Source organism: Pyrgilauda ruficollis, unplaced genomic scaffold (assembly GCF_017590135.1).
Source record: "Pyrgilauda ruficollis isolate IOZ18807 unplaced genomic scaffold, ASM1759013v1 scaffold201, whole genome shotgun sequence".
Taxonomy (NCBI): domain Eukaryota; kingdom Metazoa; phylum Chordata; class Aves; order Passeriformes; family Passeridae; genus Pyrgilauda; species Pyrgilauda ruficollis.
The window spans coordinates 140025-166719 of record NW_024519319.1 but is presented as its reverse complement, the minus strand read 5'-3'; the positions used below and the strand labels follow the sequence as shown (position 1 = coordinate 166719).

The following is a 26695-nucleotide window of genomic DNA, read 5'->3' as shown; positions in this document are numbered from 1 at the left end:
GACCAGAGAGCATGTGCAAGAAGAGAAGGTGAAAACTTCATCTCTGAAGGTGAGGAAAACTCATTTTCCTTCCTCCCATGTGACCACCAGACTCAAGCTCCAAGGGACAATTACAATATGAATCGGGGCTAGGCGGACTAAGAAATGAATGTACATGAGTCTATTTCGAAACTTCATGCATATGTAACATTTCAGGGAACAAATAGAGGGTTACTTTATGTCTTTGGGGAGATATCCCACATGCACCCAGAGCTGAATAAACACATACCTACTTTACTTCACAACTTTTATGAGTTGTGGAATTTTTCCATTTATCAGTCTGAATGTACAAAAGCAGGTAGCTGGTCTACTGATTGGGTGCTAGCTTTGGATTTACCATGTTACACTAATCTCTGAGCAGACATGAAATAAATATCTCGACTCTGTGAGAGTTGGCTTCTTGCATGCTGGGTAGACCCCGTATTTGGGGTTGTACTAGGACTCTTGTAGCTGGCAGTCACTAGCCTGGTTTTGCCCTTGTTTTGTCACAAAATGCTCTGTAAGATCTCGAGTTCTCTGCAGTGTTGTGCATGACACACATATCCTCCAGAGAGGTGAGCCAAGAAAACTGTAAGACTGCTTTTAGGGCATTTGATAAGTTCTGTTCTTAAGACACTACACAATCCTGGCTTGCTAGGTTCACAAATACTGAATATGCCTTAGCAACTTCTAAAAGAGTGTGTTAACCTATACTGAAAGCATCCTTACTAAAAAGAAGAAGAACTGGAAAGCATAACAGACAATGTACCCCAGAAGCAAAAAGCTTTCCTATGGTGGGTTCAGCTAGAAGTTGTTTGGTAACAGAATAGACAAATATGACTAGCATTTTAACTTATATACATGATGTTAGTGATTAATGGTGTTCAAATAGAAAGCAACTTGGAATCCCAACCTGTAAATGAACACCAAACTTTTATTTGGAAGTTATGCAGACATTTGCATCATGAAAACTCAGGTTGTTCTGGGAGTGAGAGTGGAAATGTGCTTGGGCAAGTGGAAATATGAGAAGAAACAGTAGAACAAGTACTAAAATAATGGCATATACTGTTATCTAAGGTCAGAAGTTCACCTGGATCATAGTGCAACCTGTGGATGGTTTCATTCAATGACCAGAGAACAAGAAAATGAAACCATGAGATAAGATGACAGGAGGATAAAGGAACTGGGCTGGTGCTGGAATGGAACTAGGAAAGGAAAACAAAAGCAAAACAATGACCCAGCAGTGTTCTCTGAGACTCACGTGCAGTAAAAATAAATACCAAGATCACAGTCACTGTTGACTCGAGGGCTAACCAAATGCAGTTTGTTTTTAACCAATGAAGAGGAACTTAGGAAATGTAGACAGGATTCAGTAGTGGCATGTCCTGTCCAACATGTTGTGCACAAACTGTACTTTTACAGATTACCTGGGCACACACATACTGATACTTCTGCTGGTGAAAATATGAGTAAACAGAGTCAGCTGGTTTATGAAGTAGAAATCACTTTCCTTATCTGTAGGGTCTTGAAGTGAGTTTCGTTTCATTAACTGCCATATAAGTTGGCAGGGAATACAAAGTGAGAAGGCAAGAAGAGATCATTCCACCACCTCATTGTGGAAGGAAGAGGTTAGACTCATTCATTGGAAAAGAAACAAAAGGTAGGAACCACACACAGTGACTGATAATTTAGACCGAGTATGAAAAAGCTGATTTCTATACAGTCGCTGGGTCTCTTGATGCAGAAATCTGTGGTAGGAACACTAAGGTGTGCAAATACAAAATGTGTCTGAAAGCACCAGCAGAAACAAGTAAAACAGAAGGATTAAAATAATTGTGACTGTTGACAGCACAGAGACCAGATTGTTACCAAGACCCCAGAACATCAGTGAGCATACTGGGAAAATGAAGGATGGAACTGAACATGTGGAGAATGGCAGGAAGATAAGGAACAGTATTTGATCCATAAAATCTCCAGAGGGAGACACATGGAGGACTGTATCAGCAAAAATAGTTCAGGAAGGTTGGACAGGATGAAAGAAAAAAAACATTTATATTCACTGCCAACCCAAGAAGCAGCTTGAAGAGCGAAAGGCGCATTCAAAAACCACTTGTTTTTCCCCAGTCAAAAGAAGCATGATGACCACTCTTCAGCTGATATTCCCTTATCATATCCAAGTCATCTTGGCCAGACCACAGATTCTCTTAGTGATCTGATCCAGACAAATGAAATATGACAGATATTCTTAGTGGTTGTGTGTTTGATGCTATAAGACTATGAATGGGTGTTAAATCAGTATTGTTTAAAACAAAAAGCACTCTGTCATTCTCATTTTGCTACATTAGCATCAACACAGACCGAGGGGTGGCTTATTGAATAAGGAAAATAAAAGCTCTGAGCAGATGAGTTATAGGTGTTGGCTGATAATAAATAGGTCAAAATAAAAAAAAGAAAACAGAAGTTTTGTGGTGGAACACCCACCTGAATATAGCTGAAGAACAGGGGCTTGGTCATTGGACTGATGATGGCATGGCACACTGCACAGACCCTATCCATGGTGAGGATGGCCAGCTCTGTGGTCACCCGTGCACTCCTGTAGTGAGTGCTCTGCTCACAATGTCTTCAGTCCCAATAGCAATCAGGTCTGGGATTAGCTTTGGAAACTCCCTTGGCAATACATGCTAATATCCTCATTACATTAATAATCATACTGTTCCTAGGAAGAATAAATGCAGCTGGTGATCAAAGATACATGGTGTTTCCCACAGACAGAAAAATATGCTTCACATGTGCTCATGATTAAACACACTGATTAATTACACAATCTAAATTGCACATGTTAGGCTCATGAACACCATGTGACCATTGCTCAATCCTAACAGGGGCATTTAATGAGTGGGAATGGGGTCCTGTGGGGGTGCATCCCCACCCCCTCTTCTCTGGCCTGCTTGCATCTGCTCTATGATCTCAATAATTGTGGCCTTGGCCTTTGTGTAGGAGCTGAGCAGTGAAGCACCCCTTGACCACACTGGGAACTCTTGCAAGGCTGGGGTGGGGGCAGCACTGACCCTACTAGGAGCTGCTGCTGCCTGGCCAAGGTGGAATAGGAGAGTAGGAATAATCTATCATCCCTGGCAGCCCAGAAACACCCCTTATCTGAACTGCAGCCTGAGTAGAACAGTACTACCCTTAATGGAATTTTGAAAATTTCAGTAATTGCCAGTCTTGGATTGCAGTAAGACAATTTACTGGTGACTGAAGCCAATCATCTCAGGACCCTATAAACAGCTTTCCTAAGTAAGACCCTTTCAGCTCTTCTGAACTGCAGTGGGCTGCACCAGCATCTCCCTCTGAGTGGGACCTCTCAGTGTGTGAACTCCCAATTTGTGAAACTTGGAGGACCTTTGGCTGGTAATGGGAGCTGGGCTAATATCCCAGCTACTCGAGGCTCAGCCCCTGCCATTGAGAAACGCCAAAAGGCATTACATGTGGGTGTTTCACTCATTCTTGAGGGAAATTTTTGATAGGTGTGCCTTTGTAAATATACATATCTTTGTGTGTGTGTGTGTATTGACTTGAACATTCTACAGCAAATATAGTAGACATTATCATCTTGAACCCACAACTGTCATTGTTTTCGTGATTGTAATTGATTATTGGTTAATTTAACATCTAAAGGCTGCTAAATCCTTTAGATTTAAACCATTGACCAAGTCCAAGCCTAAGTTTGTATCCAGTTGCACCCAGACTGTGTTGCCCGAACAGAGAGACAAAACCCGTAAGCTTTGTGCGGTGCTTTATTGAGGGCCCGGGAGTCTGGGGACCGCAGTCCCAAATCAGAGCTCCAACGCCACTGATACATCGATCTCCTTATATATGATATGTGTACGTGCAGTCCGTTGCAGATTCTCTAAGCAACGACCCCCCAACAATTCCCCTTTCTTGGCAACTTGCTCCTCATGATACTCATGATACATTCCTTAAGCCACAAACAAGACTATAAATCAGGTACTTATCATTATTTCCAGAACATTGTATACAAATCAGCATTCTTGCTTCCCCCCCCTGATTAAACATTCATTACGGTTGCTTGAATTCTATGGTTACATTCTCACAACACACTCCAAAAGTTACAACACACTTCAAACGGTTATAAATTCCTATCTTACCTACACATTATATTTTACAAATTTTCTACATTTAATTATTTTCCAACAACTGCACCTCTCTGAGAAGGAGTTTAGAGAGGGTCACCCTTACCCTTTTCTGCCTTACCCCTTTTACATCCCTGCCCTCCACATAAATCACTCTAAATTAGTTCTATTTTGCTTTTTGTCTATATGTATTATGCATGTAATAAGTAGTAGGGTGAACCTTGCCATCAAACTTTGTTGTGCTTTTGCAAATTCATCTTGAAATCTGTTTCACCAAAACCTTTGATGGTGATTTTTTAAGCAAGTGAAACCACTCATTTTGTGACAGGTGCAAGGCAGGAAGGGGCTCTAAGACAATTGAAATTGGCAACTTTTTAAGCTGCAAGACTAAACATGCCAGATTCAACTTAGCCACCATGCCAACTGCATTGCCAAAGGCAATATTCTTGCCACAAAAAAACCCCATCAGAAATGCAATCTGATCCCAACTACAACCTCCAGAAAACCAATCAGCTGCAAAACAGGTGATACAGTCCATGTTTGGAAACACTTAGACAAAACAAAAATTCTGGGTATATATGGTCAGAGATCCTGAAAACCACTTTAAGGCATAGCTTATCTGATTGACTGGGAGGAAAAAGTTTAATTGATTTGGTATTGCCTGAACAAGAAAATACTTCTGAAAATTCATCTCTTGTCCCAGACAGTTGCATCCATATTACAACAGGCTTCAAGTGGAAGTAATGGGAGACAACACAAACCTCAGAGGTGTATTTGCCCTTACTAAGGTGAAACTGAAATAGACAGCATGATTATAGAGTGGTAGTGATTGATTCCGCACATCTGATTCTGAGACAACGGTGCCTGTGCTATCAGTATTCACTATTATATTGGAGTTATAACTGTTATCCTGCTTGGGGCATGTGGGCTTTGTTGCTGTTGTTCCAGTCTTAGGTATACATCTAAAGATGGTTCCTGTTCTGATACCAGTCATACACATCCACATCAGACCCTACACGTGGTCATGTTGGAGGTCCCTTGCGCAATGTTTGAATTACAGGGCTGTGGTTTTCTTTGACATTGGGCTGCAGCATGCTCCATTTTTGTGGGCTAAAGAAATACATTCTACTAGTACAATTTTTTGCTTTCATAACTAATGTCTTAACAGCAAAGCATTGCTGTCAGTCGGGTGGCAATGTTAGCAACATGAATAGTTTAAATAATATAATTTTTACTGAAAAAGCCACATTAATTTGCAGTTAAAACAGCTGTATGGAAACTTCCTAGTAGCTGTCTCTGTTCTCTAGTATTAGAATCACTCTCCCAGTACCCCTCTGGCCCCAAAGGTTGACCATGAAATAGGAGATTTGTTGGTGTCTCTTGCTCTTCATTGGGAGAAATTTGATGCTGGTGGTGGAAACTTCCTCTCTCTAGGTTCTGTGCTTGGATTTATTTTTACATATTTTGTAACATGCACCACATCTTCCTCTTTCTTCATTGCTTCACAATTTCTTATTATAACAAAATTCTCTGTAATAAGTAGTAATACGTTTCTTCATTAATTAAATCAATAGCTAAATAATTATACAATATAAAACAATAGTTAAATAGCTAAAGACTTCTTGTGCAGATACATATGGTTGCTGGTTTACTATAGTGCTTTGGGAATTCCATTGTAAAGGTATGCCTTATGAAAGGAAAGTAATGAAAAGCAGCTGTAATAACAATCCTTAAACTCACAAGAATTGCTTAGCTTGCAGAAAGTGTATAGTACTAGCAAGAATTCTTAGCTTGCAGAAAGAGTATAGTGTTCTGTATAGATATGCCTTATAAGGCAAACGTTTAAAAAAAAAAAAAAGAAAAAAAAGTTGAAAAAAGTTCACAGCATTCACAAAGAGGAAGACTAAGGGAAGACTAAGCCTTCATCCCATGACCACCAGAAGGCAGAAAAAGACCGCCTAGCAACTGAACGAGCAAGCGCAGAAGACAGATCACGTCATCCCTAAACCCGGAGAAGAAGGCAATAAAAGGTGGACTCAGGGGATAGGAATATTGCGAGCCAAAGCGGAGCGGAGACTCCAGGCCGCCCAGCGCTGTCCTTGCTTATTCTTGCTTGCAAAAATAATAAAGGTAATTATATGATCCTTAAATTCAGTGAACTTGTTTATCACATTCACTGTCTGGTTTATTTTATATTATGTTAGACACTTGCTCTTTGTTTTCTCTCTTTTTTTCCTCTCCTTAAAACTGGTTTTATCCAGTTCCCAAGGCTACATTCCTTTAGTGACCAATAACTGAGTGTCAGTAATATGTTTATGACCTTGGGGTCTCTGGTATCATCATGTGCCTGGACTTTCAAGGCCTCTGCTATCATCCTGCACTCCTATTATTGTAGGCAATTCCAGGTCACAGACACAGAATAATGACCTATTTGCACTAACCATAGTTTCACAAAAATATTCCACAACAGTATAGTGTACAGTTGCACAAAGTTAACTAATGTCAAAACCAGTTAGAGAGTACTACATGTAATCTGATTGTTAGGCAACTGCTGTTACAGCTAAACAAACAAATGCAGAGCCCCTTGCAGGCCAAAACAAGCTCATACAAAGCAACTCTTGGCAAATCTCAGCCTTGAAGCAGTACAGAAATAAACTGCAGCCTCCTGCCTCTGTACCAGCAAACACAACACCTGACTGCACTTCCATTTGTGACTCCATGGGTTTTACATCTATTGAGATGCAATGCCCTGGCAGCATGGCTCATGTTTTTTCTGATGTAACTTGATGTGCTTTAATATGCTGTATCTTGATCGTTTTATTGGGGTGTGGAGTTTTAATAGTCTTAGCACACTCAACAAATTTAAAATTGACTTTATTTATTAATGGTAATGCAATAAATACATACAACACCTTTTTTTAAACTGCTTTTTCTTAATATCTGTCTCATTATGGCATATTACTGGTATGAGTATAAATTTGATTCTGTTCAGGTTATGATTCCGTGCCCTTAGAAAGGAAAGACCAAAACATGATTGCACAACCACTGTGAAAGAATATCATGTGGGTAGAAGGATTTGGAGCATTAATTTATAATTTCAGCACAAGCAAAATGTGGCTGGCTGTTGGAAGTTCAGTGTTAAGTGCATTGGAAGTGCATCCTGGGCAGATGATCCCAGAATGTAGGCCTGACAGTGATTTTAGAGGTCATGAGGTGATAAAAGGATGAGTGGTTTGAGATTCAGGTTATTGAGTGTAGGGATTATGATTCTGGATATTTGCTTGAGCCAAAATGCAGTGGAGAGATGGGAAATGGGAAGATTATTTCAATAAGGATCCCTGTAAAGAGATTGATAAATGGATGAATCAGTCTAGGAACCATTTGTGGGTCAGATGTGAAAGCTCATCAGAGAAACAGGATTAGGAAACTGAATGAAAGAATGGTGAATATGTCTGTTAGAGAGAGACTGCCAGCCTGAGGCGTGTGATGCAGTCAGTAAAACCAAACATCAGTGCCCAACAGAAACAGGAAGATTAAGAAAACAGGAAACTGGAAACTGGAAATACACCCCACATGTGTGACTCCACAACTTACTGACTCAGCTGGAGGCCCTGGCTTCCAGGGTTTAGTGACCATGACCAGCCTCCAAGGTCAGAGGATGAAGCAACAGTAGCAAGCGTTGACCTTCGGCTATCCTGACTGAATAAGTGCACGAAAACTGTTACAGAGCTGGTACAAAGACAGTAGATAGGAGTGGGAAGAGATGAAATTACTGGTTATCCCTGATCTTCACAGTTTTAAGAAACTCAGGTTGATTGGCATTGGGGATTTAGTTCTTTGAAACCCTTTTCTTCTATGCAGATGCTGTTGACTATGCGCTCAACTTCACTAGAAACTCCTTCAGAGTGAGATACTTTCATCTGGATAACTGAGTTGCATCAGGAATGGTCAGAGATGCAAAATAAAATAGGAAAATGCAAGAATAGAAATTATGAAAGTGGAGGTGCCCTTTTGAATATGCATATATGCAACTTTGTGTTTGAAGTTTTTGACAGAACACAGTTTTAAGGATAAAGGTGAAGGTCCTGCTGTGACTATAAATAGGATGTGTCATCTGTCATATAAAATCAATGAAATGCCATAATGAAAAATGAGTACTTGCACCACAGTTAAAATGGGCAGACTACTAAAAATATTCTGCTGGTTTATATCCCTTTGATAGCTGTGAAAAATGAGGTTCATTCTCCTGGTAAAATTTAAAAGTTTAATAAAAGACAATGGGAGATAAAGATGATAAAGCAAAGTTTAATGTCTGGGTGCTTGGCATTCAGCCAAGAGCACAGCTGCTATTTCAGAGACACCCTTTACATACCTTTTCTATTGTGTCAGCCTATTCCATATTAATAAACAATCATGCATATTTAGACTTTTCCCCAAACTAGTTTACGTGTTCCAAGAATTGTTTAGCATGGCTCCTCCTTGGTCTGCCTTTTTAGAGCATGAGTATTCCTTGGCTGTGGTTTTAGTCCATTCTTGTTATCACCTCCAGCTTGGGCTTTGGTCCATACTTTCTACAGATGGTGGGTGCTGATAGGTGGCATATCAGTAGCAGGGGTCTTCACCATACGGTTTTTGGATGTTATCCCAACCAAGCAGGAAGTTCAATTACCACAAGCTAACTATATCAGCTATTTCATTACTATGTCTAAGTTTAGTTAATAGCAGAAGTAAAAACTACATCTTTATAGCAAAGTTACTTTAACATTATCCATATAGCATCCATTTTAATATCTGCGAAAAGCCAATATTATAATGAGTATTTATGGCAATAGCCATGTTGTTCACTGCAAGGGGAGGACTTGGAAATATTGGCAAGGGGTCAAGGACAGGGTTTGGTGTGCATGACCCAGTCTCAGTTCACAAACACGAACATCCTGTGCCTGCCGACAACCATCAGCTCACAGTGACCCCAGCTTCTAATTACTGCAACACTGAATTGGTTGATGTGCAAGTGTGAGGGTGTGATAATCTGCTGTCAAAAAGGAAGGAGTGTGTAACTGGGGGCAGGGACAACACTGAGCTGGACCTGGGATGCCTCGCCCATGGCCAGTGGGGCCAGGCTGGCTGCTGGGTCGGGCACAGCCCCTGGGTGTGTCAGCAAGGGCCAGGGGACGGACCCAAGCAGGCCGTGATGTGGATACAGGTAATAAAAATGGATACTGTTTGAAAGCATCTCCATAACAAGTGAAACACTGTTTCTTTCAGTGAAAACAGAATTTCCACCTAGCATTAGCGAAGATCACAGAAATAACAAGTGTGGGAGTATGTCTGGGAGCTTTTTATTCTGAGAATTCATGTCTGCCTTCATTATTCTGCGAATCATGGAAAGTCAGTGCAATGGATTAGTAATGTTTTTTGTGTTCCAAGATGCAGGGAACAATACTGATGGTGGGTTTTCATTGGAATAAAATTAACTTTGTGTGGACTGCAAATCACAATGACCTGACCAGTTTATTCAGACTCAAATCTTGTCAAAAATCAACATAATATAGAGCAATTATAAATGGAATCTAAGAAGGTAGATGAGCTGAAACACACAAATAAGACATGCCATGGACTGCATGTGAACCCAAGGCAGAATGGATATTGAAACCAGAACATGTTTAGGCCATAGTACCTCCATTTTAAAATGCCATCATTGATAATCACTCCCAGTCCTAGTGCTGAAAGATCCCATCCTTCTTTGGTTTTTACCTCATATTATATCTAATTATCCATTTGTTAGAAATGAGAAGCTTGACTCAGCCGATATATCAAGCAGTAATTCAATTTATTAATTAATATGGTAACATATGAGCAAAAACAGCGCTGGGTACAGTGGTGGGGGTTTTCCCCTCCAACTGCACACTGATTGCTGGGTTTGCTGGTATTAATTTATCATATTCATGCATATTCATAAGCTTTCTCAGCAGTTTCTATTTCCAATTTTTTACGTCACAATTCTATACTTCAGGATTGTAAATCTGTGATGTTTTGGTTCCTTTCCCATTTCTATACTCTATTGTGATCTACTCCAGGTTTCAATATCCCAGGATGTACATTCCAGGATGTGTATCCCAGATGGTGGGGTCCAGTTTCCAGATGTGGGGTCCAGCTTCTATTTTCTAGGACCATTAATCTATGATAGTGATGTCCAGCTTCCCTTTTTGAAATCATTAATCAGTGACGTTGATGTCTATATTCCTTTTCCCGGATGTTTTCACCGTTTCATTAGGAGCTTGGGATGGGTTCACTTCCCTCTTTTGTTTAAATCCTTTATACATTCTAAAGCTACAGTTTAAAAATCCTTAAAACAAAGTAACATTCTAAAACTATAATTCAAAAGTTCTTATTACAAAACAGCTTAAGACTTTATAATAGTTAATTGCAAACAAAAGATTTGTTCAAAGGCCTTCTTCCATGCTTTGCTTTCCTGGGTTGTTTATTAGAACTCATCTTTATAACTGTCCCATGGCCATGTTCCTCACACTTCACAATTACAATTACACAGGTTACCTTTATTTACCTGACACAAAACACAACTTTGTATTTCACACATTTGCTCTTTTTACTGCTCCTGCACACACCTGCCTGTCTCTGCCCAGATTCCTCCCAAAAAACCCAACACTTTCCATAACAATTCTTTCTAATTTACCTTAATTCTGCTACTGCTGATGTTCCTTCTCAACTTGGTGTTTCCAACACTGTAACCTTGGCAATTTGGCCCAATGCAGTGTAATGCATATAATTGCTGGACTGCATCAGCCTTCGAGTAGAGCATCCTGACACCACCTTCCAATAATTAATTCATGGCGGTTGTGTTTCATGGACTCCTTTAAATTTTCAGTGTGCTCTCCTGTCCACAGTTCAGCCATGGCACACACCAGGGCTCAGTATACTGAATTCCTGTAAATTACAAGGTGTAGGTTTCCACAAATCAAGCACACAGAGGGACAAAAAGTTATCTCTTTTACAAAGTGAAATTCACATGAACCCATCTCATGCATAGTCTCTGCCTACCTTATGCATATTTATTAGGGGATGTGACCTTACACAATACTTAAGTGATTTGGGTGAATCTTATCAGTTAAAAAAACCAAAGTTCTTCCTTAAGCAACTTCTATTTGAAAGTTATCTGACAACATCAGTTATGTTTAGAAAAGGTGAGAAAATTCGGCCTGGGGGGCAGATACCTTGACTCACTGAGTGCTGGCCACACCTCACTGTATTCCAGTTCCTGCTTGTACAGGATAATGTGCAACTATACACACTTTACCGAGGAGAGGTAGTGCCTGGCAGTGGAGGAAGGGGCAGGGGTACCCAAGCACTAGGCTGGGAGGTATGCTCTGACAGCTTGGAATCTGGAGAATGCAAAGGTCAAGGATCCCCAAAAGATTAGACACTAGCTGGCAAGGAAACCATAAAGCCTTGGGCAACAAGTAAACCAATACACAATGAGCATCCCAAGTGCATCTGCTGCAGCAGACTCCTGATATCTCTGCTGTGATGGGAAGCTGTGAGGGTGTGCAAGGGTAATAGAAATGTAGCATGATTTTGAATTTGTTTTAATTCAGAAACAAATTTTAATTCCTCATTTGCACGGGCCCTTGACACCTGTTTGGCATGTTAAGAAGGATATTCAACTCTGTAGCAACTGATTTTCAGATGACAGAATCATAGTATATCTCAAGCTGGAAGGGACTCATAAGGATTATCAAGTCCAACTCTCTGCTCCTCACAGGACTTTCTGAAACCAAACCATATGACAAAGAGTGTTGCTCAGGTGCTTCCTGAATTCAGACAGACTTGGAGCCACAAGCAATTCCCTTGGAAGCCTGTTCATTGACTGGCCATCCTCTCAGTGAAGAACCTTTCCCTAATGTCTGGTCTGGACTTCCCCTCACACAGCTTTGTTCCATTTCCCCTTACTGGTCACCAGAGAGAGGAGATCAGCACCTCCTCCTTCAATGCTCCCTTTGGTGGTGCATTCCATGCCTCCTCAGGCTGCTCTACAATCTCAGCAATACTCTTTAGGACTAAGCCTTGAGGCATAACTTAGGCATGAAGTCATTGAAGCTTCCCTCAATCTTACCAGAAACTCATGCATGAATTTGGTGGGAAGGCATTGTCCTTAGGGAAGCTTCTGTTGCCTAACAAAGGACAAGATATAATCAGCCATGTCCTGACAGCCTTGGAACATTACCTGCCTGAATCATCCTGAAGACTGACAGATGACTGAAGCCAAGCATTTTGCAACCCTGTAAGCAGCAGCCTTAAGTGAGACCCTCAGGGCTCTCCTGGATGGCAGCAGGCTTTGTGTCCAAGCCTCTGACTGCAGTGGGACACCTCTCAGAGCCGCCAGCTCTCACACTGATACTTGGAGGACCATCTCTGAAAGCTGACAAGGGGGCCTGTGTTGATACACCACTCTTCAAGGCTCAGCCTGCTGAGAGATGCAAAGGCATTCCACAGGAGTATTTCACTGACCTCGGCATGGGGGGAATTTTAATAAGTACCTTTGTACATGTTGCCTTCTGTCTGTGTGTCTGAGTGTCTGAATGGCTTTAGACACCCTAGAGCAAGTATTGTATGAATATTGCCAACTTAGATTTATAGTTCAGTTACTTTCCTTATGGCAAACTATTGAATAATTTTGTAAGTGTTAAAATAATGATTAAGTGCTTCTAAATCCTTTAGACACAAAACTCTTGAGCAAGCCTGAGGCTAAGTTTGGCAAGGGGATGCATTCTGAATATCGCGACCCAATGGGAATGTCTCTCTTACCCTTCAGCACTCTCATCCTTTTGTAACCCAGAGTCTGTGAAAATTATTATGAACATTTTCTGATCCACTTTTTCTTTATATGCTTTATTCTATGTGGTAGTAAACTTTGCCACTGAACTCTTTCAGTGTGAAAGCCACACTTTCACAAATATATATTAAAACCTCCTTTACTAATAACTTTGATGATGATGATTCTTTAAGCAGCCAAAATACTTATTCATTATATCCCCCTCAAGGAAGTTGTAGGCTGCCATGGGGACACTCCTCAGTCTTCTCTTCTCCATGCTGAAGAAATCAAGTGGCCTCTGCCACTCTTCGTAAAGGTTACAGTTGAGGCCATTCACCATCCTGGTCACTCTCTAGTAATTTGATGTTATTCTTATATTGAGGTGCTAAAACTCACACACAACTCTCCCTCACAGAGGTGAGGTCACACCAGTACAGAGTAGAGCAGGACAATCACCTCCCTCAAACGGCTCAAAGTGCTGTACTTGATGTCTACCCCAGGATGTGGTTGGCCCTTTTGGCTGCCTGGGAACACTGTTGACTTATACACAACTTGCCATCATTCCAAATCACCAGATCTCTTCTCATGAGCCCGTTCTTCAGCCTTGCATCCTTTTACTAGTGACAGGTGACTCTGCCTGAATAAAGGTGCAAATGAGACCATATGCTGGAGTCAACTACATGGACTTTATTTAACAACAAACATGAGGTAGGGAGATAGAAAAAGAACTAGAAAACAGAGAAGAGAGAGGAGGAGAGAGAGAGATATCAAGCAGATCCACCATCCATAGAACCAAGGTTGTCCCATTGGTCCTTCCTCACCCCGGGCTTCTCAGTGGCAGGATGATACTTGTTCCTTTGGTGGTCCCACCTTTATACAGTCCAAGTTCTGAGTATGGATAGAAGGGTGTTCCTAATTTACACATGAAGTGAGGTTGGGTGTGTCTTAATTGCATGCAAAAGTGAGGGTAGGCAAGGTCCTCTTTCTGAGAATGCTTCCTCCAAGGTTTTGAGGGACTTCTGTTGGTCTCAGGTACTGCCTGTCCATAACAGGGGGTGATTTTTGTTTGACCAGTGGTATGTGTATGAGTAGTTGCTTCCTTTCACACAGCTTGCCACAGCAGGAATTTTTGTCTGGATGCATTGACCAGGATGTTCTAACCAGATAAAGCCTCCACCAGGCCTGGAATGGGAGCCTTCCTGTTGCAAATTCCTTCTTTTTGTGTTTATCTTATTGCAAGTCCTTCCCTAGACTTAACAGTGTTTCAGATAAGCAACTGTGCTTTTTAACTCCTCACAGTCCCCAATTTCCCACATATAACCAGGATTACCCTATCCCAGGTGATGAATCCAGCAGTTGCTCTTGATATATTCATAGAGCTGGATGATTGCCAAAGCTCTCCAGTCAATCTAGATCTCTCTGTAGGATATCTCTAGAAGTGGGTTGTGAGATTTTGAGGGTGGATGGTGGTCTCAATGCTTTGGTCAACAGCTCATGCCTGCTTCTTGACCTCATCTCAGTGCTTGCACTGTCTTTTTTGTGTGAAGTCTCAGAACAGGGAAGTGGGCCCCAGAAAGGTGCTGCTCCTCCTACATGCAGATTTCATCTCCTGCAACATCCTGTTCTACTTTGCCCACTTGCACTATAGCGGGTACTGCTGTTTCAGGCACAGCAGTACATGAACTCCTTGGTGCCCAGGCTTCTGCACAGGCCTAGCCAGGAACAGGACATAACAATGCTTTACTAGTCCAAAGAAAGGAACAGTGTATTTCAAAGAAGCAGATAACAGAATATAAAAGTATACACACAAGACACTAAATTTAGCTGGAACCAGTGGATAGACACATAATGAGGGATATAGTGGCTTTTGTGGCGCAGCCATGTAAAAAGAAGCAACAGCACATGCCCTAAGAGAAGGTCGGGACATGGTCACCTGTAACACTGTGGGCACTTGGTGAGTAGGACCACCAGAAACCCTTTCAGATAACTCTCTACAATCATAAGAGGACTTCCAGTAAGAGGCAGATCCATGGAAATTAGTTCTAGGAAAAGTGATGTTTATGCCTTGGCCAGGAAGTACACTGTAATCCATACGTATGAGCATGGTGGAATAAATGCTTTGTTGTAAAGTGTCATGACACACCTAATTAGAGGAAATATCCTCCAGGTGACCAGCAATGCAATAAGGAATGCCTGCTTTCTAATACTTCAAGACTATGACAGAAAATTTCTTTTAAAAAAAAGGACCAGGCTTTCACATGATGAAGTTATTGACTGCCAGTTATAGGCCAGCTGTGTCAGCCCAGCAACTTTAGAGACCTTATCTGTAGTATCACTTGTTGGTTTATAAGGAAATTTTTCTGCCACATGTGTCATTGTTCTTCACATCCTCAGAATGTCAGACTTCAGCACTGCTGAGTTGTCACCAAAATGCAGGAATAAAACTCCCTAATACCAATGCAGTTTTAAGAAGCAGGCATTACCTCATGATGGTGCAGGATGCACTGGGATAACTCCAGTGAATTTTTATTAGTCTCCAGTTGTATGAGCAAATGGCATGAAAGAAACTTATCCAACATCAATTTTATGTTGATAGGAAAAATACATGCTAATATTTTCACAAAGAACTCAGTGGGTGGGGGTCTTCACTAGTGATAGGAGAAATAGTGTTATTGTCTCCAGGAATGACTGAAAGAGCCAGTCATGTTCTAGAAGAATGGATGTGAGGGCCTTTAGAGGAAATGGGTCTTCATGTCTTTATGAACATCAAGCTGAGTAAGTTACAGAACCCAGACAGCTGCACCCAGAGAGTTTGATTTTCTGAGCTCGAGAGTAATAGGAGAAAGGGGTCTGCACAAAGTCTACTGCGGAACTCAGAAAGCCTGAACTTCTGAACTTGAGGGGAAAATGACCACACATGCTCAAGAAGGAATTTGTAGTAAGTGGCTCAGGAAGTCCATGCTTTCCTAGTACCTCAGCCAATGGGGAAAGGAACATGGCAACCTCTGGTCAAGAGTTTAGGACAAAAGGAGGCTGTCCCTCCAAGACCTCAAGAGACACTTCACAGGGGTATTGCCCAGTGTACTCTCTCCCTGTACTGGAATTTGCTGGACTCCTCTCTCTCCTTTACAGACACTGACTTTTCCACACAATGTCAATAAGCAGATGCTTCTTTATTTTGATGCCAGGAAAACAGGGAATTACTCCTCCTAGCATGTTCTACTTAGTAAACAAAATCCATCTATTTGATATACTTTTCTGCTGAGTCATCATTACATAAGTTCTTTTACATTTTATGCATAATATGCTGTTCTCGTTTTGTTAGTTAAGTAACTTCATAAATGTTAGGAATGTAATTAGTAATTCGTGGAAATAAACGCTGTATAAAATATAAGTGTATAAAATAAACTGCGGAGGCGGGGGTATAAAATGAACTACGGAGAGGGGGGGGAAGAATCTCTTTCTCCTTCAGGTTGGGAATTCTTGGCCAGATGACCCACGGCAGATGGATATCACGGCATTTGCATCCAAAGAGGACTCCAGCTGCACCAAGGACAAGCACCTACGCCCAAAGACGCCAGGTGCTGATGGCCCAGACGAGATGCCTATCTGAGGGGGCCAGGATCATCATCACCCTGAATCTGAATGCCAGATTCCGGGAACCAGGGAAGTGCATCGTTCTATTCCCGGGACGAAGGCTTTGTGCAGCCCAAGCCAGAGAAAGATACCAACATGAATATGAAGAACTCCGAAAGAAACAAAGACTTTCTGCCGCGGGCGAAATAAACTGTATAAGAACTGCTACCTAGAAGCAGTTAGTGTGGACGGGGAGGTCAAAGTACCAGGGGGGGTGCTTTCCTCTCGTTCACCCGTATCATCGACCCGGGGTGATACGCTGTCCGTTTTTGGTGGTGGCTATCAGACTGTTATTACGGTCGCGAAATAAATTTTATTTTTCATATTTTTATTAAAATTGGCTGACTCGCAATTTTCATTTATAACAATAAATATTCCTCCTTTAAGACAATTGGGGCATCTCTCCTGAGCTCTACTGATTGGAATCCTTGCTATTCCAATCAAGGTCGGAAGGGTAGGGGGTTTCCAAGCAGCATAGCTGCTCTGCGTGAGGGTCTGCAGTTTCTTGAACAAAACATATGACATTCATTAGCTTCTTGGCCAGGTTTCTGCTGCGTATTTTAAAAACAGCACTCCTGACATTCCTATACCTTATACTTCACAATTTTCTACTTGTAATTGTTATATTTGCCCAATTATCCAATAAAAAACAAACCAAACAAAATTAAATGCAACAGCCATTTTAATTAAGTAGCTTAAAATATATAAAGTTGAATACACTTGACATATTGACAATATAATTTGGCTAGAATAAAGAATAATTTGGTTCTATGGATAATAGCGCATAAGCAGAAATAACTGCATGGGGTATGGAGGGCAGGGCTTGACCCCCGTCACCTCACGTACCAGCTTGTCAAGCCAAAATTCCCCCTTTTATGCTGTCTGTCATTACCATCTCCTCCCATTTTCGATCCGTCACGCTTGTATCACCACCCTCATCATCACCTTTACCATGCATGCTCCACCATTCTTTTAGGGGGTCGCACCACTCTTTGGGGGTCTTCTTTAAGGAAGGCCTCTCCTCTTCCGCGATGTCCTGTAGTTCACCTTTTGGATTACACATGGGCACCAAGGTGGTATAGTATATGTGAGATACAAAGTTGTGTTTCATGTCAGGTACACACAGGTAGTGTGTGTACTTGTGATTGTGATTTGTGTGGAAACTGATCATGGAACAATTAAAAGATGAATTCTAAAAAAATAACTGTGGGAGTAAAGCATGGAAAAAGGCCTTGGAACTTATCCTTTGTTTGCAAATAACATCTGAATTAAAGCTTTAAGGATGTTGCTGCTGGACAGGAACTTTCTGCACGTAGCTAAGCATTTAAACAGCTTTGAAGTAATAACCTGGTGTACCCCTATAAATACCTGTAAGCCTCAACCATCGGTGTGCAATTAGAGGGAAAACTTCCCCCACTGTACCCAGCGCTGTTTTGCTCATACTTTACCATATTAATTAATAAATTAATTGTTGCTTGAATATTAGCCTAGTCAAGCTTCTTATTTATAACAGTATAGAGCCAATATTATGTTCTAGCATTAAAGCAATAAATCTCATATAATTAGCATTTTCCTGGTGTCCAACCAAATTTTCTTCTCTTCCAACTAAATCTAGTAAAAGTTATCTCTTGCTTCTTCCTGTTCTGAACATCTGCAGGAGAACGGGGGGGAGCCCCTTCTCTCCCTTTCTTTCTTGGCATTACACCTTTTACTGTTTTATTATTTCCAAATATTAATTACTGTATCTATATTGATTACTGTTTCAATTTTATCAGCACGAATCACACCGATTTATTACATAATTATAACCACCTTTTTATATTATTAAATCGATTCTTTTATCAGAATATTTATAACACTTCTTCTAGCTGAAGTCTCAATTGGTCCTCAGTCCGTGGGGGAATGTGAAAGGACCACTCTATTTTTCTTAAAGCGCGTCTTAAGTCTTAACGTGACGCGCTTGGAGCAGGGAGCTGTGGGAGTTCTCTGGAGAGCCGAGAAGGCAGGAAGGGAGGCAGGGAAAGGGGCAGGGAGGAGGGGCTTAGCCTGGAGGGATCTGAGGAGCAGGAGGCTCAATCTATCGCCGCTGCCCGCGGGTGAGCCCCGGGGCTCCGCGCTCGCCTCCGCCGGCGGCCCCGGCCCAGCACGCCCGCGCCGGGCGGGCAGGACGCGCCACCCCCGCCCCAGCGCCGCCCCGGAGCTCCCGCCCCGCCGCCCGGAGCCGGGGTCTCCTTCCGTCTCCCATCAGGGCCGACAGTCGGGGCTGCGGACGACTCGCTGGCCGGGCTCGGTGAGGATGTGCGCTGCGGCGGCGAGAAGGGAGCGAGGGAGCGGGCGGGGGGCGGCGGGGCCGTGCCGTCCTGTCCTCCCTTCTCCTCCGGCCGCGGGGCCGGCCCCCGGAGGCTGCCAGGAGCCGCTCCCCGGGAGCTGCCGGCCCCGCGGAGGGCTCGGGGCGGGCGGAGCCGTCTCCGCGGCCGGGCCGGGGAGCGGGGAGGCCGCGGGGCCGCAGCGGGGGGCGGGGGCCCGGCCGGGCCCGGCAGCTAGTCCGCTGCTCGTCTCGCAGAACCAATTACCATTAATTAGTAAGAGTGCTGCGAGTGCCTGAACAAGGACAATGCTATGCGCAGCCTCCGGAACGCATCCCTCGGCCCGATCACCTTAAGGACGCAGAGGTTTGTTTGCAATATTTCTCCGTAGGGTACGACAATGCAGGGAGATGCGGTTGAAAGATAATAAAAACACCCAGAACAACAACAAACGAGGAAATTCGTCTCCTCTCCCCCCCCTCCCGAAACAAAACTGAAAAGAGAATGTAATCGCTGTCAGGGTTGACGACTGGCTGTTTCGAGTGTCCTGTGTTTAAATTCTGCGATGAAAGTCCAGCGTTAGTGATTTTTTTTTGCTTCAGCCTCTCAGATAGACATCACAAGCTGTGCGGTAAGGAGCCGGAGCTCTGCTTTGTGTAAGAGGGACACCTGCAGTCGTGTGTTATGGTATAACGGATAAAACTGTTTATACTATTAAAGAAAAAAAAAAAAAACCCAGAACGTATTTAAAGAGGTGTAGGCTCGCTGTTTCTGCTTTGGGTTGTCCGAGTAGTGTAGCTGATAGAATTAACTTATTTATTCCATCTGCAGAGGCAGATGGAAATGTGAGAAAAAAGTGTGAGTACCTCATCAGTGTGTAGCAACTTTCTTCCTGTGCTTTGGAAATGTGCTTTGCTTGTCCGTGGCATCAATGAAAACCAGAGGCATCAGGTAGAACATGAGTAGATTTTCTGCTGGAGCACTGGATGTGTTTCAGAAGCCCATAGGAATGCTGGCAGTTGTTTTACTAGAAGTTGATAGAGGCTGACTCAACTCTTTCTAGGAGCTCCGTGGTAACTTTCGGCATTTCCCTGCTCTTAACTAGCCTCCTGGGAGAACTTAAAAATAGAATAAAACAAACCCAACTCATCATGACTCCTGGTACATATTTTCTCCTGAGAAAATATTCATCTGAGAATGATGGGAGTAAAACTTGTTACAAACACCAAAAACTCCTAACTGGGCTCTTATCACCCTGTTCCCTTGAACTGGCCAACTGATGTTCCAAAACATTCAAACAGATATTCCTGGCAGAGAAAACAGAGTTGTGATAATGATTGCTTTTATATTGCTGTCCACAAAATTAAATCCTTTACTCTTGATGCCTGTGCTAGCATAAAAGTTCCCTTGGGTCTCAAGGTGCAAGATCTTGGAAAATTTACTGCTGTGATTCCCAAGATGTTTGCCAGCACCCATTAGTTCAGTGTGTTTGTGTGGCTCGCTGCAGTGAGTTGGGAAGCAGAGTTCAAGAATCCAGCTCTCTTTGTAGTTTAAGCTTAAATAGTATTTTTTCCCCAGGAAATAATATATTGTCTGATGTCTTGGCAAAAGACAAAAAAAAAAAAAAAATTACAGCATGCTTTATGTTAACTCTGTTGTGGAGTGTTTTGGTTTCCTTCTAAATAAAAGCTAAAACTTTTTCCAGTTCATTGGTCTGCTAGAATTTTTAGAAGTTTTATTTTTATTGTTATGGTTCTGATTTCTATTTAAAGCACACATGCTTTTTTTGCTCTTCCCCCTTCCTACTAATCTTCAAAAAAATAGCTGTAAATCAGTAAAATACTCTGATTTGCAGGATGCTGTCCCTCAAACACACTCTTTAGAAGCCAACAAATTACTGACTTGTTTTCTGCAGGCTAAGGTGTTTCAGTAGGAGAATATTTTTATGTGTTTCTAAAATTTACACAAATCAGCCTTTCCCAACTGTTTTATTTGCCTTTTTTTGTTCGGTTTCATTTGCTGCATCCATGAACAACATATCAGTGGGTTGGGGATGTGAGACTGTCATAGCATTTGTGGTCTTGTAATAATTAACCTGTTAGTTTGATGTTGAGCCTTTCTTGTTTGTGTTGAAGAGTTAACAGTTGTCAGAGGCAGTGCAGTACTCCCCACCCCATAAATTAAAAGGCATGGATGAAGTCACAGCAGAAGGAGTAAAAGAGGGAGCAGAAAGCCAAGAAGGTGCAGTTCAATTCTCTTGATTCCTAGAGGAGCTCCTGCTTTGCTAAGCATAGCTATGAGAGCTTGTGAAAAACCTTAGAGCCTGCTGGTGACTTAAAAGGAAAGAAAAAATTAAATCAAGGAGAAATAGTGAAAATACCCATTATGGTTTTTAGCATTAGGTAATGCTAATCTTTGCCTTTTTAAACTGTTAAAGTGCACTGATGAAAGGAGACTGGTGCTGCACAGGAAATTGGAATACAAAATCTGCCAGGGGATCTTTTGATAGATCACTGGTCATCAGGACATAGGAGACTCTGGTGGTATTGTTGGTATGGGTCATTGCTCCTTTGGTAAAAGCAGCACTTGAAGCTTATTGACTGTTGTCCCTTCTAGGAGCCAAGACCAGTGAGGAGCTCCTGTTCCTGCAGTGAGAGCTCCACACCTGTCTGAAGAGACACACAAGATTGCTGAAGTGATCTTTTTTTTTCCTTTTTAAAGTGAAATTGTGGATGCCATTTTATTGTCTAGTTTCGTTCATCCTGAAGCATCACAAGTGGCAGCATCAGTGCAACTGAAGAGGTAGAAATGGAGAAGAAAATAGGGTTAAGGAAAATACAAACTTACCAACCTGTCTTTGTTACTCAAAGTATTTTTAAGCCATATTCAATACTGTTACATGCAGTTTTTCAAAGAACTGTAGTAATTTCCCATTGCTGACAGGGAATGGATTTTTATTTTTTCACACATTTGCTAGACACTACTATCATGTTTCTGACTATTATTTGTCTTCTTGATAAACACAAGCAATTCAAGTTCTCAGGAGTTTCAAAACTGCATAGGGCAGTGGAAATGTAGAGCAAAAATCCTGTACGAATTTATACTTGGAGGAATTTCAAGGAAGCTAATTTAATGGAAGGATTGATATTATAACCTATAGCAGGCAGGAAACTTCACCAATCAGAAGATTTTTAAAAAGACTTTTTAAAAATACTCCTGTGACCTGGAAGGTAGTGCTATGCCTTCATGCTGGATATAAATGGTCTCTATAAAATGCAAATATGCCAAAGAGCTCTTCTGGTATGTGCTTGTGAAAGATTTCAATGACTGAAATTCAGTTAACTTCTTAATTTGCACTTCAGTCAGTATCCTGTACATAGTTTGCAAGCTTGTCTCCAATGAGTGGTCATTAGGCGTTGGATGATTAGGGAACAATACTTCTAGAAGGGGATATCTACAACTACTGGGGAGGTATGACAGTGCTTTAAATGTGCATTGAAACTTGAAAGGAATTTGGAAATTCCTCGCAGGCTGAAGCATGTTTGTAGTTTCTCTGCATTTCACTTGTGTCTGTGCAGTACTGAGGCCTGAACAGTAGGCCCTGAGCTGAAGGTGACTATCAATCAACCTTCCAACCAAACATTGTATAATATTTGTATCTGCTTATTACTGAAAGATGCAGGATCATTAGTGAAACATGTAGTGGGATAACAATGTATTTCTTCCTGTGTTTAGAGGCCAGTGAGGGCCATGAAATCCGATACCTGGCCTTGTTTGGAGGTACATGGTCAAAGTCAAATCCCTTCGTTCCTCCTTGAGCCCTGGCCAGGCTTTGGGTGGAACCCAGGAGGAGAATGAAACCAGATGTTCCTGCAGAGAAGGTATGGAAGCTTGTTTATTCACCAGCATAAAAGCTGGACCCTCTCACAGCGAAGACGGAGAGCTCGCCCGTGGGTGGATGTGCCTGAAGAATTTCCCAGTTACCAGGAGTGGCTCTCCAGTCCTTCGCTGTCACTGGAGCTCCCCAGCTGAAGTGGAGATCTGGATGATAATAAAATATTAGGTGATGTACCTTTCTTAATTACTATAGGCAATCTTCTGTAGTAGCAATTATGTGCATTGCTTAGCTTATTTTTTGTAATTCTTTGCTGCTTTAAACTATAGTAAATTACACTTATTTCTTAAAGTTGGTGTTTTGTGTCTTTTGTGCTGACCATGTCCACTGGCAGACCAGTGTGATGGCAACTAGAAATTTGGAGTGTAGGGGTAGGTATTTTCTAAAAGTGTTGTTCCATCCAAGAAACGGCAGCTTAGGACTCTGTTTCATCTTTAGCTGACCTTCTTCCATCATAGTAATATTCACAACTGGAAAAGCATGAGCTATAGATAATACAGCTACAAGTACAGTGTTTCAGTTATATACATGAACTTTTCTGCAGAGGCAAGGATATTCCTGTATAAAGGAGTCTGATGCTGCCATTAGAAAAGCTTTCTTCTGTAGGATTCTGAATGGAATATTCGGTGATGTCAATTTGTCTAATGAATCCAGTCCCTGTTATTAATGCCTTTTCCCCACAAATCTTGTCTGTTGAAAATTGCTTTCTCAGGCTTACAGCTATTATTCAAAAGCAATAAATGCTTGGTCGATACAATGAAGCAATCAAATACAATCTTGAAGTTTTAATTTTCTTCTGAACAATGGCATCACTTTTGCTGGTGTTGGTGTGTTGCTTGGTACCATGGAGAACTAGAATGTTAAAATTCCTTGTAAAGTATGGTTCCTCCAAATGCCTGATGTGTCTATAGTGCTTGCAGAAGAGATGTTGCTTATGACAAATTCCAATTTTTCTGTATCTAATGCTTCTGGTTGTTGATATGTGGAATGGTGTTTATCTCCATTAGCTCATTTGTGGTGAGAAGAATGACTTCTTCATTCTTGACCCATTGACTATGACCACAGTTCCCATGACACTTATGACAGTGTTGCTGGGTGCAATTAGTAGCTTTAGGACAGTGGATTGGGACCATTGCCAGATGCCATCGCATGCCTTTTCCTTGATTTTTGTACTATCCCCTGAAAAAGTCCTGAAATGCAATTACAAAATTGTAATATCTCAACTGCAGAATTTCTGAGTTCCCACTAAGATTTAAGGCACATTCAGAGATTGATGCTCATTTTGTTGTTTTTCTAAATTTGTTTTGCCGTGGGCAGGGTCAGAAAAGAAACACCAACTTAAGGAATGAGGGTAGTTTAATATATGAAACTGCAAAGAATTACAAAAATATAAGATACGATAAGCATCAGCTGGGGGAAGCTATTGTCACAGCAAAGGACTGGAGAACCACTCCTGGTCACTGGGAAATCCTGCAGGTGTTTCCACCCAGAGGAAATGAGGCTTCCGACTTAGCTGTGAGAGTCCCATTTTTATTCTGTTAAATAAACAAGCTACCATAGCTTCTGGTACAGGAACATCTGGTTTCTTTCTCCTACTGGGTTTCTTCCAAAGCCTGGCCAGCGCTCAAGGACAAACCAAGGGAGTTGTCTTTGATCCTGTGCTCCCAACCAAGGCTAGATTTGGCCTTGCCTGGGTTCTAAATACTGAAACCATGTTTTGCCAATGAGCAGATACATATAACATTTGGTTGGAAGTTTTACCTAGAGGTCAACTTTGGCCCAAGGTCGTTGTTCAGGCCTTAGTACTTAGCATTTTGCTGTTGTTACCATGAAGTATAATAAGTAGAAATCACAGCTGTAGTCCTGCATCAAACATCCTTATTGAAATGGAATACTAAAATTGAAAATTTTTGAGCATAACAAGTTGTTCTTTTTGTTTAAGTGGGGGTGAAACAGCTTGAACTGCACCCTTGTTGTACTTGCAAAAATCACCCAGTGATGGAGGGAGGGTGGCCATGTTGTTTTTAATGTTCAAGAATGCTGATATCAGCCTGACTGAAACACCTCAAAATTCAACAATATGAGGATGTTAAGAAACTGGTGTTTCCTGATAGGAACTGGCACTGGCATGGATGTAGGAGACAGATGTTTCCTGATAAAAGGAACCCATGAGTGGTAGTACTAATGTATTTTAAATGAATTATGTTCTGCTGAGCTAGCCTAGCAATGTAGGTCATGACAGTCAATCACGTTATCGTATAAAAACCCAAGCTCTCTTTTTTATGGTAGTGATTTCTAGCACGTTCTTTTTAGGAGAATGTGAGGAGATTCTTCCTTGAAGTGGGGATGCTTCTTGTGGTAACTCCTTGAGGCTGAGTGAAAGAGATTTGCCCATGGTCATGAGTGTGAGTGACCAAAACCAATCTCTTCTTGACAATTATTAAGCTAGTTTTCAAAATACCAATTTAGTAAATAGTGCACTGTAATACCAATTACAGCCTTTTGTACTGAGGCAGGTCATGGAGCAGATCATCTTGAATGACATCACACGGCACCTATAGGACAACCAGGGAATTAGACCCAGCCAGCATGAGCTTATGAAAGGCAGATCCTGCTTGACCAACCTTGGTTTAAGACAATTTAGGGGAGCATTCTAAAATGAGTTACTTCCCCTTAGTTTTAAACAATCCCTTTCCACCAATAAGGAGAAACATGTAGAGGAGATATAAGTGGAAAAATAACAGTTTACTAAAAAAACTCCAAAATAGCAATAGGCAAAACATATCAGTAAGAGCACCAGTTTTTTTGGAAGTTGCTGAAATCTCCCAGGGAACAAAGAGAAATGCAAAATGTCAGAGTGATGGCTTCCCCAAGATGGTGCCTGCCATGGAGCAGACAAAGGGAAAATGGCAGCAGCCCCCTCCTCTCCCTTTATCCCTCTGGTGGCTGGTACTCAGTCAAGGGCTAGAACTTGTGGAGGGACTTTGCCTTCCCCTCGGCAGAAGACAGCAAGGCAAAGCCTCTGGGCTGGTGTGACTTGGAGCCTTCTGGCCCCAGCCAGGCACTGCTGGTGGGCTGGGGTCACCATGCTGTTACCATGGAGAGGGGAGTTTAAACCAGGCCCTGCCTCTGCCCAGGCCCTTGACAGTAGACAGTAACTTAATTGAGGTGGCCAACACCCCAAAACTCACTCTTGTTTCGCAAGTTCTTAAAAATGGCCGATTAGGTTCTATTACAAAATGAATGATTTATTGAATAGACCAAGGAAAACAGACATAAGACTTAAACCAGACTTCTTACCACACAGGATAAACAAAGAGACACCACTAGTGGATAGACAATACTGTGTGATTGAGGTACCTATATTACAGCTAGCGAAGAAATAATATAGATTAGGATTCAATGTATTTTACCATCCAATTGCTGATGCATTGGATGGTAAGATACATTGATTCTTACATCAAATCTTTCCTCTCAATTTCCAGAAAAGTATCTACAAAGATGCATCCAAGCTTCATAGGAGAAGCCACCCTATACATTTCCAGGGAGTGTGTGAGAGGTTTCCATCTCCGTAATAATTTGTGTGGCTTTTATAGTTGTAAAGAGCAGTGTCTTTTGGTTAATGACATTTACTTCTCTTAATCTCTTCCCACATCTTCTCTCCAGACCAAGATGTTGATTCTTAGTTGGGGGGTCTCAGCCCTTCTGGCACCAGCAATGACCTCTTGCCAGGTCTTTGACTGTGCCTGGGTTATCTCTTCCATGTGCACCAGCCATCTGTGGTAGGGAGGGACGTCCTGCCACACGCAGGAAGCTGGGCTGCTCTGCTTTTCTGGGCTCAACAGCGTGGCTGCAG

At 41.9% G+C, this 26695-nt stretch overlaps 1 protein-coding gene across 13 annotated transcripts in view; it reads left to right on the top strand.

Annotated features, from left to right (window-relative positions):
• The first annotated feature begins 18527 nt into the window (after positions 1-18527).
• RESF1 (retroelement silencing factor 1) overlaps positions 18528-26695 on the top strand; it is a 28491-nt gene continuing 20323 nt past the window's right edge. For 7 of the 13 annotated variants that reach the window (XR_005955105.1, XM_041467171.1, XM_041467178.1 and 4 more), the window contains exon 1: positions 18528-18928. The gene's annotated coding sequence lies outside the window, so the exon portion shown is untranslated. Of the gene's footprint in view, positions 19311-21560; positions 21747-22679; positions 23008-26695 lie in introns of all 13 variants that reach the window. The other 6 variants (XM_041467174.1, XM_041467177.1, XM_041467168.1 and 3 more) reach the window with 4 other exon arrangements.